General features: G+C 34.4%; 1 long non-coding RNA gene across 1 annotated transcript; it reads left to right on the top strand.

Moving 5' to 3' along the window:
- Positions 1–9,539: 9,539 nt before the first annotated feature.
- On the top strand, positions 9,540–9,966 carry LOC136981529 (uncharacterized). The gene is made up of 3 exons (XR_010881732.1): positions 9,540–9,608; positions 9,712–9,798; positions 9,873–9,966. It is a non-coding gene; the product is annotated as an uncharacterized lncRNA (long non-coding RNA).
- The last annotated feature ends 640 nt before the right edge of the window (positions 9,967–10,606 follow it).

Here is a 10,606-nt window from a genome sequence, read left to right as displayed (position 1 = left end):
ATATGGTTTTCTTTTTCAAAATTATTGGTGTGATGGCAGAAGGATCGCAACACGTAGGCGATACGCCATGATGCCTGCTGGAGGGAATTTCTATACAAAACTGGCCTGTATTTACTATAGGTGATAGACATGCGAAGAAAGCCCAAAAACCCGCACTCGGTCAGTCTATTAGTAAAACGTGTGACCGCGGCTAGTGTTTAGTGTTTATATCCCCATTGCGGTAGACCCCTCAGAAAATTATGAGTGATTATCTTAAATTTTTCTGAATTTCCAAATTATAACTGAAAAATTTTAGTTAAGGAAATCGAGATATAAAAATACCAGCCATTTTATATCTGTTTATGATTAACATACAAGTGAGAATTTTAAAAGTGATGTTTAAAAATTTAATCTTAATATTAAATAATTCAGATTTGAATATGAATTAAGTAAAATATTACAATTTAGGTTCAGATTATTGGAAAAGTATGAGTATAACAAGTGAAAGAAATATACCAATGTTTTATGATCCCAGTTACACTGACTATAGTCCAAGATGGTATGAAAATGCTAAAGTTGCATATGCAGGTACGATATTTTTTTCTTAGTAAAGATATTTAGAGATAAGGTATTTAAAATTTTTAAAAATTTAAAATTTAGATGCACGTGCTGGTGGAGACAAGGAAGCTGAAAAGAAAATTAAACAGCTAATAAGTTCCATGAAAAAAGGACTTCAAGAAGTAGCTTCAATGCTAAAAAAACATTCTTCACAACAGTAAAGAAGCAGTTACGACACGTTTGTTAATAAAAATACAATATATATATTAAAATATCTGCGTATGATATATTTAAAACTACACTTTTTAAAAATTGTTTAATTACTTATATACAGTCAAATTTCCGAAAGACGGTCACTAACAAGAATATAAAACATGGACGTTGTTCGGTGATTATTTTGAATGTATTCTGTTCAAACACAAAATGCTAGCTATCCTTCTAAAAATTGAAATGTATAATTGGCCATCTTAAGTCATGTTAAATACGCCTTCACTGATTATACATTAATTACTAAACTTAATTAATTAATAAATATATTTACCAACGTATTATGTACTGTACAGTACATCTACCTTAATCAAATTTTATCATAAAATGTAAAATTTGTAAACAAGCATGCCCACGTATTTAGTATGAGAATTAGCTTTTGTCGTAATAATTATAGGCATTATATTAAAAACTTCGTAGTACCGGGTTGAATGGAAAAGCTCAACTAAAACATATAAATAAAAGAAAGTTTAGAAAGTTGTTGCATAAGAATACGGGAAGCAGATTCGGCACTACGAATCAATATGTAAATAAAGTGAACATTATACAGACTGCAAGTACAGAAGGTTGCGGATGAAGGAATGTCGTCATAGTAATGAATTAAGAAATCTTCACTTTGTGCCTTGCATAAAATGCCGATTGCTAAGTCGAAAACGATGCAATGAATTTATTCGAAATTTCAGACCTTCGTAGTACTCATCGTGAACAATAAATGTTTTAAATTTCATGCAAATTGGTTCAGTGGTCTTGGAGATATTAAGAATCAAATTTGGCGTTTTAATCACATGGCCTGTTTCAGTATACTGTATAACAATTACTGCAATGTTAGATCATCATTTATAATATCTTTATTGTTCCTAATTTCCACTGATAATTATTAATTTTTTATGGGCCTACTTAGAAACATTTTCGTGCCCTACACTTCTAACGTATAATGTGCCTTTCCGTTTTTCGAAGTGTTTAGTTATTTATTTGTTATTAATACAGATAATGTCAAAAAGGACCAGTCAAGAAATCAGTTCTCGCTGCATCACTGTTAATAAGTTCAATGAACTCCTCTTGTGCTGTCACAGAACATCTTCAACTTTGACTGTGAATGGGCTTCTGGCAAGGTGTCAGGTGAATTTATAAAGTACGATGAAATTTTGTCTGCAAGAATGTGCAAGTGTTCTTTCGCAGAAATTATCATCGTAATCCTTTTGTCTGGTTCAATGTCATGTCTCTCAAAGAAAGCAGATAAGATGGGTAACACGTAAATTTTATTTTCATCCAATTTATTTATTTATTTTTTTGCCAAAGCTGAAGTTTTATTTGGAATGATCGAATCATTTCAGACAAATCGAGACATGTTGCATTTGGTCCTTGCAGTGATAAATTTAATCATTTAAGAGGGAAAGATGTCAACCAAGTGAGCTATTTTCTGCAGTTCACTTTTATCGCTCAAACGTGCATCGAACTGCGGTCTTGCTTTCTGATTAAAAAACGTTTTCAGTTCATCACGAAACTCAAAAACACGTTTTAAAACTTTTCCTCTCGACAATCATTTTTGCCGGCCAAAACTCAGATGCTTGCTATCAAAATGGCGTTATAGTTTGTCTGACTTCATAGATTCGGCTGATAGAACACAACAAATAACACATTGCGGTTTCTCAATTCCTGCTGTAATTATTAAGGTAAAACAATACTGTAAAAAATCCTCACTATATTTTATTTTCTTAACATTCTTCTTTACACCATCCATGATCATGGGATGGTTTGCTAATAAAAATAATATATAACAATAGCATTAATAATACAAAAGATGATACATGGCATAGTTCAGTCAATGCAGTTCATTAAAGTTACCTATGATTTACGGTTCTCTGTGTTGTTTTATTTACATAACTGTTACTACCACAAGGGGCAGTATTCACATAACCACAGCTGAATATAAAAAGATTGATCAGCATCCAGATTAAGTTCCTATGGTACAGATATATATATATATATATATATTTTTTGCAGTAGTTGATGATTTTACAGTACATAATTTTACATTTATCTAGTAATTATAATTCATGAAGTGTCGTTTAATCACCAGTAGTGCTACTTTCAACACAGTAGCTGCTCTCTACACATGTGTGAGTGGTCCGCATAAGTACATTATAGCATCAACTTTGTACACCTGTATTTGTAGAAAGTGTATGTGATGGGGTTGGCGCGATGATGAGAACTCATATGTGAGCGTATCTGCCTGGAGAAGAATAGAGGAGCGGTTTCTCGGTTCTTAATTAAGACCATCGGAAATATGTGTTTTCCGATAATCTTAGGCGACCCTCGTGAAAGGGTCGTTCGACTCCCAAAGAGGTCGCGACCCATGGCGCCCGGCACCTTCAACGCACGCCTCCGCGACCCTCCTACTTGCCGCAGCGGCCGAGTATGGGATTTTGACGCTGGAGCACCTTCCATTTTCAGGGCTAGTTGCTTCGGCAGTGGTCCAAGGATGAGAACCACTGCTCTAAATGGATGTTGCTGGTGTGAAAACAGGGTGTTTTCGATAGTCTTTTAATGGTGTTGAAACGGAGTTTGACGTTTGCAATGAGTAACTGATGGTCAGACCACAATCAGCACTGGGCAGTGTTTTGAATGCTTATACTGAGCTGCTCCAACGTTGTTGGCGGAGGAAGTAGTCGATCTGATAGCGATATGGTTCATTCGAGACTGTCGAAGTATATAAGCGGCGTTTTCGTTGTTTTAAACGACGTGTTTGCCATCACTGGTTTATTTTCTTGACAGCATTGTATCTAGCAGCCTCCAGCCTCGTTTTCATTCTCTAGAACCGTATTTGCTTATGATTTGATGTTTCTTCTTCAGTGAGTAATTTTGCATTCATATTTCCGGCGATGAAGATCTTTGGCTGGGCTTGCTGGAGATCTGCATTAAACTTCTCAATATCTTTTTCTTTTGCGTTGGTGGTTGGCACATAAACTTGCAGAATCGTAAGTGAACGAGGCTTTACATGGGTTCGGATAAATATGAGTCGTTTACTGATGGCATTAAAACGGCGAACAGCCATACAAAGTTTCTTGGTTGAAAGGAAGGCAACTCTACAGTCTATGATGTTATCATTTTCTTAGTAGTAAAAGGTGTTATTGTCATTGTTAAAACAGCTGCTGCATATCCAGTGAAGTTCCCTAACGGTAAAATATCAATTTTTAAACGTTTCATTTCAATATTATGACGTCCAATCTGTCAAGCACATCACATTTCTCTGCTGTAAACTTTAGTGAAACATAAAAGGTTTTTTCAGAATTCATCAGTTGATTCCAGCTATCAGCAGGCTTGGATCTGGATGGAATTCTCCAGTATGCTTCATGGATGCCTGAGCTGTTTGAATCTGGTCCACATGACGGCCGGATGGCCGAGCGGTCATGATGATACCGCTTTGGGAGACTTGGGATCGAATTCTGACGGATCGAAAAATCCCAAGGAATTTTTTAGGTGGTGGCCTGTCTGGATATGTCGGACCACATCTCTCACCACTCGGCCGTTCCGTTGTAGGCCTGGACTTGTTAATTAAAAGAGGCCCTCTTAGTGCCCACAGGGCGGAAAGATTTTAGAAAAAGAATTCTCGTCCATGTACTTCCCTTGTCCAGCCTAGCAGGCCCATCTTCTAGCACCATCGCTGAAAGCTCTTAGTTGTTATCCATAAGGTATTTCGGCAACAGTACGGAGTAGTATGCCATTGCTTTCTCCACCCTCCCCATTTATCCGGGCTAGGAATCGGCACGTGCAACATTATGCAATGTTACCAATGTTAAGCTGGCAGTAAACTATCCGGGATTCTGTAAGCCTGCTGTGTTTACAGAATCGCGTTTAACGAATGATTGATATTTTGCACCAACACGGAGTAGTGTGGATGAATAGTTTGTGATAAATGTTCGAAATTAGCCGAATATGAGCCCTTTAAAGTGAAATTGGTGTAATTTCATTAAACACTGTTTTGATATATAAAGACTTTTAGTAAAGTAGTAGTTGAAAATTCCAGAATACTAGCAAACAAAAATTTTCCCACCCCATGTGTTCAAAACTGATTGTTTTAACCCATGTATCTGTTTTTTGCCCTTATCTTCACTTTATAAGTAAGTTATAAGCACTTAAACTGACTTACACCACTTTGGCTTTACACAGATTGAGGATATGATTTAAGAACGAACTTGCATAATAAAAAAAGTATATTACGTCAAAAAATGATATAAATCAATGTCATCTAGTCAGATATCAGCCACAACAGTTTCTGCTATTTAACATCCCTAGTATCATCAGCAGGCAGTGGTCCATTGTCTTGAACAGAGTTAAAAGTGTGAAGGTTTAAGCAGTATGCATGATGGATAGGGGGAATGCAGGCCAAAAGGTCTTGCATATCTGTTTTTCTCTTCTGTCACAGACCTTGGTCCATTGTAGAGTTGAGACAAAAAGTACATTTGCCAGTGATAACGGCCGTCCTCGTATTCCTGGTGGTTTCATGTTCAGCTTGAAAAATGCCTGCTCATCAGACATGTTCTCCTTGTAAAAGATTGTATATGGATCGGATTTCTGATACCATTGCATCCTTAGCCATAAACTGGATGGTTTTCTTCATCAAGCTTTTTCTTAGTAATGGTTTTTTCCATATTTTGTGTAGCTAAAAAACTCTTTGCCAGACATCACAGTAAGGTAGAAAGGATTCTTTTTCCTTGCTTTCATGATAACTCGATACCAGTTAGAAGAGCAAAAATCTATTGACTCTTAATGTACAGTTCAATTGAGCCAAAGTCTGAGTTGTTCGGAAGATAGGAATGACCACTGGTCATAAACGTTTGATCAATGGTTTCAATGTTGTTGTCTGCATTCAAAACTAGCCTCAATAAATTTAATGCCATCTTCCAGTTCCGGTTTTGTCATGTGCATGTATCGCTGTATAATACAACATGTTTTGCTGTTGGTGCTGTACATTTTGTGTTTGACCACATATGCACTGATTTTCTGTAAGCCTCTAGATCCTACAGTTTCATCCCGACAATACATGTAGCCTAGTCCTGTTGATAACTCATGGCAACATAAGTTATAATCGTATAAATTACGTTTATAATAAGCGATTTGGCATGCAAGTTTTGGGAATGGTAATGACTATTCGAAATCAAATGAAAAACAATAATAGGAGCTATCAGAAGCTGATTTTTTGGAGTCTATTTTCATGGCATCTCTTACCTTCTCAACCTTTCATAGATAAAGTTCATGCTCAACTTTAAGTTCTCTTTTTTCTTGGTCATCTGCTGAGGAATTCATCTTAATTTTAAAGGAATCACATTTCACACAAATATCCTTATGTGGAGCATGAAAATGTAGATTGAACTCTGTATTAAATGTTCTACAGGAAATATGTTCCTTAACTGGTTCTTTGCCCTGTTCAGCACAGTAGTCCTTGTACAGGTTAAATAACAAGCGGATATTTAGATCTTCGTCATTCTTGAAGCGAAGCGAAAACTTTTACAATTTTAAGATAAAAATGGCGTCTGTTGGAGGCTTGGTGACTAAAATTAAATCGAAAAATCGCATGACTGCAGAAGGGATATACAATCAGTAGCATGTAGCATTCATGACACTAGAACAAAAACAGTAACTGGAATAGTGGTGTAACTCCCAGTTACACCACTTTGACTATCAACAGATAGATAGCACTGCTAACTGCATAAACTTGTGCTACCATCTGCGGAGCTGTTTTGTGAACTAGGAGCTACACCATTATTTCTGTAGGTAGTTTTACATATTTTTAATTAATTTCTAGCATTAACGCAAATTTTTTCAAAAGTGGAGTTACGCCAGTTTGGCTTTAAGGGGCTCATATATTCGAATGTTTGCGGTTGCTCATTCACAGTCGGTTTTTTCAACCATACCAAAATAGACAAATATTCGTTTTCGTTGCGTACGGAACAGTCATTCAGATATTCGATCACTAAACGCGTGTGTTTACGCGTAGTAGCACATTTACAGGCAGACAACTGTCACTTGACAAATAGTGCACTTGTAGTGCCTGCATTTAATGTAGCAGTAAACACTAACTGACACAAGCAACCTTGCCGCTTATATACTTGGACAGTCTCGAATGAACCGTATCGCAGTTAGATCGACTACTTCGGCTGCCAACAACGTTGGAGCAGCTCAGTACACGCAGTCAAAACACTGACTGACACAAGCAACTTGGAAAAACCGACGATTTCATTTGCATACATCGATAAAAAACTAACGAAAAACGTTTTAACTAGCATAGGTAAAATTCGAATCCACTCCTGCAAAGAAACTGGTACTTTAATTATAGAGGGTAGATTTCGTAACGTGTGTAACCTACGTACCCGCTTACACTACTTTTATTTGTCTGCGAAATAAATGATATAGGTCGTGTTTTAATCTATCTTATCCTTCCCATTACGAAGTAAATACACTTTATATTTGAATTTTATTTGATTTTCGTCTAAATTCCAATTTTTTGTAAGTTTTCGTATATTTTCTGTTTTGATTTTGTAATGCGTGTGAAGATTCTACAATAAAGATCAGTTTAAACGAGAACACGCTCTGATATGAATTAGGAATATTATATAATTGCAAACGCTGATATATTATCTTTCAATTAGCTTCTCAATCAATTTTTATAATAAAATTCATTATCGACCATAATGAATTCATGAAGGAAATAGATGTACGCGCATGAATTAAATATCAATTACCTATAATATTTATGCCTGTCAGCTATAAAATACCTAGGGATATATTTATGAACACTAAAAATACGCATGTTTAGAATATTTGAAAGACACTCCATTAGTCCATAAGTGGTCGTTAGCTATAATGAAATAAGAACTCCTCAAAATTTTCAAATGGCGATTCATCAATATTAATGAGTATAGCGAAGAATTTTTCGATTTTCTTTTAAAATACCCCACATTCGATATGAGTAATGGCATACTTCTGAGTTGGAGAAATTTTGTAAAGCTGGCAAGTATAGTTAATTTAAGAATTCAACTCTGAATGGGCCGAAAATACTTTCTAAACAGAAAGTACAGTTTATATACAATATAATAATACTATAATTTTATTGAGATATTATTTAGACAACTAACTATGATTACGGGCATTTAAATCTAATTGAATTTAGTTCAAACATTAGCATTTATACTATTGTATCAGTAAACAAAATACCTATAATGATAATCCGCTTTTTGTGGCGATTATACGTAGTTCAAAATGGTAATAATTATTAATAGTAATCTGATATTTTACCATTTTTGACATCTTTATGACTAATGTGAACTAAAATAATATTTGTTTGGTATCTGTTGAAAGTTCAGCCAACCCCATAATGAAAGTAGTCAAGTTGTGATAAACGGGGCTTCACATACCTGTGAGAAGTGCCTTTTTAGGCAGTTTGTCTTTTTGCCTGCAGTCGATTTTTTGTCACTGAGAGCAAAACGATGACCCCTTAAATATCTTGGTCATACAGCCAATAATCCATTGTAGTGTTGTCAAATAAGCATAAATTCCGCATTAAGTCGAGGAAATAGTATTAAAATGTCTATTTAAATAATTTGAACTAGATACAATAATCGGTAATTATGCAGTTTATAAATATGCAAAGTAGAAGAAATTGGGTTTGTATCAAAGATTCCTTGAAATATCTGATGTTTATTGAAAAATTCAGTCACGTAATAACGACTACATGCGACCACGAAATGAAAAATAAAGTTCAAATTAATAGGCACAATTTCCATAAAAGAGATTTTTTGATATGTATCCCCACTTCTGTATATTTTGCTTCTATCTTAGCTATGGTTATATTACCGAAAGAACAAACGCTCCCTTATTGTTCCGGGTTCATCTACAAATCTACTAACAATCCGACAATGTTCAAAATCTTCGTTCTTAACATGCAAAGTTTCAATTATCTCATTACTCTTTATACAATTTATTTAAGAATGAGAAACACTGAATATCATTTTCATGATGAGAATATAAGTAAAGAAACAGCAGACAAACTAGTTAAGTTACAAGAGTTTTCTATACGAGTTTATGCTAGCTTTTGGTTATTAATAAATATATCTGTACCAATATTACTAATTCAAAAACGTTATCCGTGTATGAAAGAAGATAGTGGGATATTATTAGCAAGTATTTGTACAGGTTTAATTTCATTAAGCGTAACATACCTGTCAACTAATTTAGCATTTATTCCGGTAGAGATAACACTATTCATGATGATATATTATAAATTGGAAGCATTATTTCAGGAAATGCATTTCTTTAAGTCGCGACAATTGCAACACATTCATATCGTTAAGAACATACAAAAAGAATACCACAAAATTGCTCTTGAAGTAGAAAGATTAAATGATATTGGAAGAATGATCACTTCTATCTGCTATGTATTCGTCATTAGTTGCATAGCTACTATTGTTATAATCATTATTCACACGTCTACAGAGGGAAAATTAGTTTTCTATCTTTCTTTAGTCGTATCAGTTGTCGCCTTGATCACATTTTGTGTAACTGCTTCCATTGTATGCACGTCGGTAAGTAGTTTCGAAGATTTTTAAGTGTTAAAAATAAAAACATTAAAATTTTAATTTAAGAAGTACAACTTGATATTTTTCTGTACCATTTTGACGTTTAAAAATATGTTAAATAGGAAAATCAGTTGTAAAATTTTATTTTATTGTGATTAGTCTAAGAAATGTCTGGAAGGAACGAGGTATTTTGACTCTTTGAATTTTCCACTCATCGATAAAATGCAGGTAAGGGAATGACAGTTCGAAACATAACTTTTATTTTATTTTACAGTATTGTTAATTGTTGATCACTTGTGATACAGCAAACAATCATTATTATTACTTACAGCTTTTGTGCTTTCTTAAGAGATTGGGATCGAGACAACTGGGAGTCGAAGTTCTGGATTTCATAATAACTAAAGAATTTGCTTTTAGGGTAATATATAATTTTTCGAGAAAAACATTTAAATCAATAAAAATTGTTAAATTAATACAAATTTTGAATTTCAGGTAACAAAAGCAACTTTTACTTTCTTCGGAACTCTCAAAACTATAAACGGTTTCGAACAGACTAAAGTCTGTCTTTCTGCCAATGGCACCGATAAATTGAATTTAATGATACAAAATCTCACTTAAATTAACGTATTTACTGAACAGAAAATAGGGACTGTCCACGTAGTGTTCTAAAAAATTATCTTGAGCATCTACACTTTCTCCCAGGATGCATTTTCCTTGTTAGTCGCCGTTGTGTAGCATTGCCTTATCTTATTATATCATATATTGTACATCGTACTATATTTAACAATTTGTAGTATTTTGCCTTCAAGAGAAGAATACCATATTGCATACAATAGTCTTTAATTGTATGGTAAATAAAGACCTTGTTAATCGGTATATTCAAATGTTTAAAATTCAGCACTCGAAAATCGTTACAAGTTGTTGTCCTAAGCAAGCAGCAGTGTATTTCACTGTTTTATATATTTTGCACATTTGTTTAATTAATACTACATGGGGCCACATAATTTAAATCTGCCCAGGCCCCATCACACTATAACGAGTCACTGATAATTGATTGACAACACGCTGGACACGTAAAGTTTTCAGGGTTTTCTTCACGTTCGTAACACCTAAATTGAAGCCAATTTTCCATAATTTTTTCTGGAAAGAACCCCCTTCGTAGATTGTTTAAGTGTTTCGTTTCTGTAAAAAATAAACCAATCTTATTGATTTTTTTTCGTTTTCAA

The sequence above is a fragment of the Centruroides vittatus genome, unplaced genomic scaffold (genome assembly GCF_030686945.1).
Source record: "Centruroides vittatus isolate TY-2023 unplaced genomic scaffold, ASM3068694v2 contig_767, whole genome shotgun sequence".
NCBI classification, from domain to species: domain Eukaryota; kingdom Metazoa; phylum Arthropoda; class Arachnida; order Scorpiones; family Buthidae; genus Centruroides; species Centruroides vittatus.
Note: the sequence above shows the minus strand (reverse complement) of the source record. Positions and strands in the feature narration are given on the sequence as shown.